Source organism: Amblyomma maculatum, chromosome 4 (assembly GCF_055883805.1).
Source record: "Amblyomma maculatum isolate TAMU_Amacu chromosome 4, ASM5588380v1, whole genome shotgun sequence".
Taxonomy (NCBI): domain Eukaryota; kingdom Metazoa; phylum Arthropoda; class Arachnida; order Ixodida; family Ixodidae; genus Amblyomma; species Amblyomma maculatum.
Window position 1 is genome coordinate 61,174,937 of NC_139347.1, and position 9,364 is coordinate 61,184,300.

Genomic DNA, 9,364 nt, shown 5'->3' on the forward strand with positions numbered 1-9,364 from the left:
CGTTTCAACTAGGTACTGCCTTATCATCAAACCATGCACTATAGCAGCTGACAGAGCGAACTGGCATACCTGTATAGGCTTCTACTAGGAGAATGTACAAATACACTAGCCTCTGGTAAAGTCATTTTAACCTCCGGCATTTGTGAGTGCATCGCTATGTTCTCAGAGGTGGTATTGTTAAATTCTGCTTATCTGAAAGAGCGCTCAAGAAGGCCGAAGGAAAAAGTGATGAAGTGATTCGTGATGCACAACTTCATTATGGAAAGGAAAGGTGGTCAGCACATGCCTCCGAGACTATGAAGATCCCAGCCGACAAGCCCACGCCACGGCTCGGAATTGGATGTCTGTGATCGGGATTGGATATCCGGTCTATGTGATCCAGTCGTCGCTGGACGTAACTTCATAACTTCATTCCACGTGTCAAGGGAAGGATCAGGTATGAGTACTTACCTACGCTCGTGCGCAGATTTATTCGCTGAATCTTTATCGCTTATCCGCTCGTCATGACGTTCGCAATTGGGAGAGAAGGTGATGCGCCGGCCTTGTAAGAATCTCGTTGTTGACGGTTGGATGTGGTTCCCGTAACAGACTGGCAGTGAATGCTGTATACCGGGCTGTTCGCTCGGTGCATGCGTGTATATTCTCGCTGATTTCAGCGCTGCGCACCGTCATACGGCGCTTATCGACTCGGCGGTCGATGCCTGTGCTGGGAAAGTACTTGTGCGTTCAGATAATAAAAAAATGCCGACAATTACGTTACTTCCTAACGCAAAATTTGAGCGCAGCTCATCAGCTGTTTCACCTTTTCGATAGATCGAGACAAATATTTCGAGCAAGACATGTATGTATGATTGGTTGGTTCACAGGGAGGGAAAGGCGCAGTATCTGTCACACTTGTTTCTGTGGACACCTGAACTGCGCCGTAAGGGAAGGGAGAAAGGTGGGAGTGAAAGTGAATGGAGAGAAAGAGGAGCCGTAGTGGAGGGCTACGGAGTAATTTCGACCACCTGGGGATCTTTAACATGCAATTACAGACAGTACTTTTTTCAATTTTTCACTCAATTTCCTCCAAGAAACACTCCACTAACAGTTTTGACTCTCATGAAGGAAGCTTTGTGGTCGGAGAAATGAAGAAAGCAAGTTATCTGAAGGTTGCGGGAGGCAGCGCGTGGGCCCATAGGAACGGTGTGCGGTGAAGAGATAGCAACAGACTGATGCCGCTGACGCTGCTAGCGAGTCAAGGCAACGTGGCTCTGCGTATCGGCTTGGGATGCACGTATCGTGATCCGCTGATAGCGAGCCGGCGCTTCGGAAACCGGAGAACACCGCCACGCATGAAGAGAGGGAGGGGGGCACACGCAGCGAACGGTGGTGGCAAGAGTGCGCGCCGCAGCAATCTGAGAACACGCGCGGCCGTCGCCACGGAGGAAGAGGGGGGGGGGGGGGGGCTGAGGTTACGAGGCACAACGGCGACAACGATGCGAAACGCAGGAATAGGCGCCATAGATCTGTGCTCTAAAAAAAAAAAGGATGCGTACAATAAGTCTGGCTAGAGCCAACGGCGGGAGTGAAGAGGCGGTTCGTTGCATTCCGTTTCGACCAGAGACATTGAGGCGGAATCGGAAGTGAGTCTTAGTTACGCACCAGTGGTTCAATGGGTAGGGGACCTTTTGTATAGTAAGTAGTCACATTATGTGTAAGACCAGGAGGAGGAGGAGGAAAAACTTTATTTAAAAAAAATGTGAACACTCCCAGGAGGACCTCTTAGTCCAGGAGCCCTCTGGCTGTTCCTTCTAGCTTAGTCCGCTCGATCAGCCGTAACTGATCTGCAGGTTGCGTGGCTAGAAGGGCAGCCTCCCAGGAGGAGGGGGCGGGATGTTTGACGGGAGGAACGCGGATGGGATGTGGGCATTCCCATAAATAATGGTAGAGGGTGGGTGGGGTGAAATATGTGGGCAAATTGAGGAGATGGAAACGAATGTGTTTGGAGTTGTCGCCAGTACGTGCTGTCGATGTGAGAAAGCGTGAGATGTGGTGGCGGGTACGTGGCACGGCAGCGAAGATAGTAGTGAACAATTGTATTGTAGTCAAGAGGTTGGATGGTGGTGTATAATGAAGGTTTGGGGATGACATCCACCGGCGTCCGGAAGTTAATTAGTTCTCGGGCAAACGCATGAGCGCGCTCATTTCCGAGGATGTCCTCATGCCCAGGAACCCTTGTGATGGTGATGGTATCGGGAGGGGTAGGTAGAGTAGATAATATTTTAGCAGATGAGTGTGGGAGGGTTCCTCGCAGTAGATATCTGTATGCTGCTTGGGAGTCTGTGCATATTGTGGTGTGCTGAGTCTGCAACTGACTGATGTGTGCAATTGCGAGTGTAATGGCCAAGCATTCGGCCTCGGCGATGCTAGTGCAGTGGATGGAGGCGGCATTGAATGTTGAGCGGCGAATGTCCGTGAATATAGCAGTGCAGATGTGAGGAATGTCCGGATTGTGTGAAGCATCCGTGTAGATGATGTCTTGGCGTGTAGAGTACTGTTTGGAAAAATATGAGGCACGGGCTGCGCGACGACCTTTGTGGTGTTCGGGATCCATATTTTGTGGGAGGGGTTTGAGCTCGAGGAGGCTGCGCAGATGCGGAGGGATGGGTGTATGAGGTGAGGGATCAGGGGTATTGTAGCCCATTGAGCGCAAGAGATGAGTGCCTGTAGATGTGCGGAGTCGACGTTGTTTGCTGGAGAGGTGCGCCTCTATGATCTCCTCAACATTGTTATGGATGCCTAATTGAAGGAGCCGAATCGTACTGGTATGACGAGGTAAATGGAGGGCAGCTTTAACGGCTGAGCGGTGTAGGACGTTAAGTTTATTGAGTCGGGTTTTGGTGATGTGATGGCAGGGGAGGTGGTAAGCTAGTCGACTAACGATAAGGGCGTCTACGAGTCTTAAAGTGTCTTTTTCCTTGAGGCCATGATTGCGGCTTGAAATGCGACGACTGAGATGTGTTATCTGGTTGATTTGGCGCTGCAGAAGGTGTATGGTGTAGGTGGTTCTAGTGTCCTGTTGAATATGGAGACCCAGCAGTCGGAGCCGTGGTACTTTGGGAATCGGAGCGTTGTCAAGGAGTACGGTGATGGTTGGGGCACGTGGGGAAGGCTTGATGACTAGGAGCTCAGATATCTGCAGTGCACACGCAAGACCTATAGCCTGTGTATATGTGTGGATGGCATCTGTAGCGAATTGCAAAGTTTGTTCAACTTGGCCAGGGCAACCCTTAGTAGTCCATAGTGTGATGTCGTCTGCGTATATTGCGTGCTGAAGGTCAGGTATAGTTTCGAGTATCCGCGCTAAGGGAGTTAGGGCGATGTTAAAGAGGATGGGTGAGAGGACTGAGCCCTGCGGTGTGTAAGACCACTCGACACAGATATAAAGCGTCGCTTAAACGAGTCTTATGAACGTGCCTTCGTGGCCTATGTGCAGCGTGCCTGACTCGGGTTTCAAAGGTCCTGAATGCTGGACTTCGATCAACCCTGCCATCTCAAAGGGGAAGCCCGAGTTGACAGTGCCTGGAAACAGCCACGTCAGGCGATCTCGTGACGTCACCCAACCCGAGGACCAGTCATCGTACGTCATCATCATCATCATCACCAGCCTGACTATTGGCCTCGAGATCGAGCAGAGTCGCCACCTTGCGGCTCAGCGGCGAAACCTACTCAGTGTGGATGCGTTTTCGCGTCGCGTGCCAGCCCGCAGTGATTTACGTGCGCTCATGCGGCGTGTGTAGGAGTGTATTTGTTTGTTTCGCGGTTCCTGTGAACTTTTGCTTACCTATATGCCTCTTGCAAAATAAATATGAACGGTCTATAACCCCACGCTTCATTAAAAAAATATATATACTTTTCCGTATCGAGTATGTCATGCTTGGAAAGGACATCATCCATCGCGGTCTTCGGCGCTTGAGATCCTTTGACACTCAATGTCTCATACAAAGTGGTACTGTCGTTCGCCGTGTCAAAGCAAAACAGGTCGCTGCCGTCAATAAAAATTAATGCAAACGCTCAGAAATTGCATATTGCCGTTTCTGTTTGGAATACCGCAGCTATTAAAACATGTGCCACCGCAGACTGCTTCATATAGCAGAATGCAGTTTGAACAGACCACTCTATGCCTGCTATGCCTTCTGTATGCACGATAGAGTTGTGTCAGTACTTTTTTTTTTTTTTTTTTTTTTTTTGCTTTTAAACCTCTGTCGCGGTGTCTCAATGGTAAGGGCGCTCGACTGCTGATTTCGAGAACGGTGGAGTCAATCACAACCGTTTCAAAAGACGCTCCTCTGCTGTGGGATTTGACTGCACAATAAACAATCCCAAGTGGCAAATGCGGTGTTAATAATGAAAAAAAAAACGACACCAAAACCAGCCACTGTAATCACCCGTCATAGCCGATGCCGCTTTCGAGCGTTAAACCGGGCCAATATGCATTTCTTTTCTTTTCTTTTTGCTGTTGAAGGCTTCTGTGCATCCGTAAAAGTGGTAGTGAGCACATTTTGCTTTAGAGAAATGCTCGAATTTTTGGGAAACATCTTCCCTGCACCTAATTGTTACCCTGAATATTACATAATACACCTAGCTTAATGTACGTTACTGGTAGCCAATTATAATCATTATAATCCCTTTTCGTCCAAGTGCTGTCTTCCGAGCAAACTCGTCGTTTCTGACAATGGGAGTAACACAGCTTCATGCGGGCTTAAATATCAGTGTTTATTTCTGGAATAAATACATTTTTATAGTCGCATGATAAGATGCCCTCCATTTCTTTCGGAATAGTTTTATATCCAGCACCTGTTTTGGAAGCAACCTTAATTTTTACTTCGCAGAAGATTTAGTCACAGCTAAATAATTAGTGATAAAGAAGTTTTCAGCCTGTAAAATTGCTTCCCAGAACATAACAGTGCCCATGCGCAGTTTTTAACGATGGCTTCGCAGCGAGTAATTCGTAGCTTGCTCTTTAACGTTACAGAAAATTAATCGCTGAATATTATAAGTTCTATCAAGTGTGTAAAAGTTCTCCCACACGGTGAAATTTATTGGCATTGCAAAACAAAATAACTATATTTACCATTATATATTAACATCACACACATCAGAAATCCCTTATTTTTTCCTCGGTTTCAGGAAATCGTTTACGCAGTTAGTGGCGCATGCAATAATACACTATCACATTCTATGACAGTGGCCGCAAAAAGCATCTCGGCAAATTTAATCCACTCAGCGCTGTATACGTGAACAATCAGCTTTCCTGTGCGGCGAGGTTTTCTGTATAGTGTCGGCGTGATCTCATTTTTGGGGAATACTTGTGCGTGGTTGTCTGGGCCAGAGTTGACGTGCACTCAGTCTAAAGCAACTCGCCATGCAGTAAGCTGCCAGTGCTATACATTTAATTTGCTTAATATCGAGTCAAGTACGATATTATGAAACAGGCTCTCTCGATTCAATCTAAAGTACTGCAGGTCAGAGCACGAACCTTGTATCTGCGTGAGCTTGACACTAAAATCGCCTGTCTCGCTCGCATGTGACACGCGCAAACTGTTTAAAAGTCGATAAGAAAAATAAAGCTGTCATTAGGCAGGCTTAAGTATTAGGCGCGTGAGCGCGGTACAGCGCAAGAAAAGTGCAAAGTAAATCTAGAAGACTGGTGGTTGCGTGCTTTATTTTCCTAAAATCCGCGCTTCTTCTGCTGCATTGGCGAAATCATTGGATTTTTTTTCTGCAACATTGCAGGAATACTGCAGAAGACACGTTTTCGTCGCCAACAAACCCTCCGTAAACTCGGAAGCAGACCTACGCAGCGTGCGTTTCTGCGAGCGCCGCCGGCTGCCGATCCACACTACTCTAGGCACTATAACACTACCGGAGGGACGGTGGCGCCGCCTCTAGGTCGATCTCGCGGCGAATACCCACTGCAAGGCGAAGGCATCTCCCATATTTCTCCAATTGCCCCTGTCCTGGGCTAGCCGCATCCACTTGACCCCTGCGAACTTCTTAACCTCATCTGCCCACCTAACTTTCTGCCACGTCCTGCTACGCTTTCCTTACGCCATGCCACTCATCAACTATAAAATACTGCCCGTGAAAATAAGCTCGTGATTTGTCGCTCACGATAAGGACCGTATTTTTGTTGCGAAAGCAACACTACCCTATAGTCCAAGCCATTTCGCGGAGCTCTGGAAAGGCCAAGCTGCGCATGCGCGAGGAGCCGGTGACCTTACACGGCGCACAGCTGGAACTCCGGGGCAACACCACCTAGACTAAGAAAAGACCAGCGCAAGTCCCCCTTTCCACTAACCCTACGTCACGACAGTGAGATCTGAGGATAGATCGGCGGCGCCGAGCGCAAGCGTACGCAAGCAAGGTGATCTGGAACGACTCGGCCAGAGTGTGCGTGTTTTCAGCCTGTTTGCTGTGTTCCTAATCTGTGTTGCATAGGCGCTTGCGAGCAAGGTATCTACAATGTCTGGCTATTGTGCGCTAAACTGTCGCTCTAACTATGCCAATGGATCCAAAGCGCAAGTGTACAAGTTTCCGTCGGACTCGGCTCTTATACTCGTGCTGCTATTCAGCACTATTTGATTTAGCACAGTGTATTAAAAGACGTGCCCATATCGAGCACACAATTTGGACAGCACAGCTACAAATAATCGAGTAGCATTCGCCCTGTTTTGAGTGCGGAACAAAATTCTTTTGCAACCTAAATTATTTTCTTATCGAAACAATTTTATTTCGCTAGTGGCCACGTGATCGTAGTTGCTGTAGTAAATGACTGGTTTAAAGCCGAGTTAGCTGCTCGCTGCGTAGTATACTCGTGGTAATCGCTGCTCCCAGCTTAAGCAGCTTTTTTTATATTTACGTTACAGCTTTGTGACCAGCACTTCCGTGAAAGCGACCTCGTATTCAAGACAAGCTACACCAAATGTTGTCAAGGTCACCGTTCTGAGTAATATCTCTGCGTTCCATTCTTATCTTTATCTATCCATGTAACAGTAAATGTGCTCTGAGATGAAATTTGTGCCTGTCAATGTTTATTCAAGTAACCCTGAATGAAGGTGAAAATTTCCTCGCAACTTCATTTCTGCCATTGAAATAAATGGCAGGTGGATTGTGTCAAACTTCTCATATACTTCAAAAGACTGGCAATATTAGATAACACAGATAACACAAGTATAACCCTCTTCATCGCTAGTACTAAAAATTCCAAGAGGTAGCTCCAGAGCAGCGTTGAATAAAAAAACTTTGCAGTGGCTTACAGCCTTACAAGCCTGGTAATTGCGAAAGCAATAGCTATGGCTACGCCTAAGTTCAGCTGGTGGTGTAGCTAGTTGTGGTGCTTGTGGTTATGCTTATGGTTATGCAGTGATTCACTCTGGCCACGGCATATGGTTCAACTATTGTTTATTGCGGGGTGCTACCTGGTTATTTTATGTATAACAGTAGCGAGGTAAGGAGTGCCGTGGCCGCAACGATATACTTGGTTGTGGGGGAGGTTAAGGCAGAATGTACAACTGCCGCTCCGGCACCGGCTGCAACGGCATTCTTCACGCCAGCAGAAATGAAAGCATCCCTGGAGACTGCGTTGGTTCCACCTGCCGCTCGGCGGTAGCTGCGGTAGGAGCGGGAGTTAGGCCGCGGTTGGTAGCTACCGCCTCGCGAGTTGACGGCGCGAGTTGGGGGCCCTGTTTTTGCGGCAGATGGGATGACGTCACTTCGGCTGTAGCGCTCCCTCACGGAGGGGGCGGGAGTTAGGCCGCGGTTGGTAGCTATCGCCTCGCAAGTTGACGGCGCGAGTTGGGGCCCCTGTTTTTGCAGCAGATGGGATGACGTCACTCCGGCTGTAGCGCTGCCTCAGGGAGGGAGCGGGAGTTAGGCCACGTTTGGTAGCTACCACCTCGCGAGTTGACGGCGCGAGTTGGGGCCCCTGTTTTTGCGCAGCTGTGCTTGGCGGTGCGTCAAAGGTTACGCTAAAGGTCAATGGTAGCTACCGCCTCACTACGCGAAGGGCTGAAAAGTGAAAGTAATATTGCTTTCGCAATAAAAAAAAACGCAACCGCGTAGGATGAAGCCGACTTTCAGTATGATCTCACTACGATATCACAGCTTGCACAGGCCTTGTAGTAGTCTAGGTGGTGTAGTCCGGGGCCGCCGCGCGCTTTCCATCGCCTCGCCGACAGTCTCCCTCTCTCTGATGCGCAGGAGCCATTGCGCATCGCCATCTGCGTCGTTTGTGGTTTATATATATGGCTAGAGGCGCGCAGCAGCCATTAAGCAGTCAGCCATGGAGAATAGTAAAGCGGCTGCTGAACGGCGTAGGAGAACCAAAAAGCTTCTCTTCAGATCCGAGGTGGTTTCTTGGCAGAAGGCGAGTTGGATCGTAGCCCTCCACTATGGCACCTCTATCTCCCTCTCTTCTTTCACTCCCACTTTCCTCCATTCCTTTACGGCGTGGTGCATATGTGACCGCGAAGAATTCTGACAGATACTGCGCCTTTTCTACCCTGTGAATCAATTTCAAACGCCGCTGATGCCTGCTGTGCTAACGCCTCCTAGACATCTGTGTCCGCTTCTGTTTGCTCTGTGGTGCGGCGTTCGAGGAAGCGGCAAATGAAAGGCGCCGCACGGACGCCTGGGCCGCACGCCCGGCGGGGTCAGCTTCGTATATGTATGTGTGTGAACAACTTATATTACAACTAGAATGGAGGCCCCCTACTCCCCGCCCCCGGCACGCTGGCCTAAGGGACGGGGGCCGCGACCTCAGCGATTAGAGGCAGGCAAAGTGGTCTTCGTTCCTTGCGGCCTCTTCCGCCAGGCGGATGGCTTGCTTCTGAAGAGTCGGGCCCTCGCTCCGCAGAAGGGTTTCCCAGGCTTCTCTACTAAGTATTTTTGTCTTAGCCCCTGGGGAGCTAGCGCGTTTCCGAATTACGGGGTTACAATTATAAGGCGCCGTGTATTATGCGACGTCAGTACACATTGAACAACCCCGGAAGGTCGAAATTTCCGGAGTCCCCCACTACGGAACCCCTTAGCCTGAGTCGCTTCAGACCTTGATGCTGTAGTGTAAAGCAGTGTGGAGTATATCACAATAAATAAATTAGCTATAATTAATACTCAGAATTAGTCATGTGTTATGAAATTATACTTGACATGGACTATCCAACGACATATGACGATGCAGCGTAAAGTACAATTTTTAATCGCTGTGAACGGTACATAAGATCCACAATTATAGTCCAGTGCAGTTATATCCAACGCATGCTATTCAATGATATAACACTTGTGTCTATTGCACTTGGCCTGGGCTACGCGACGATATAAC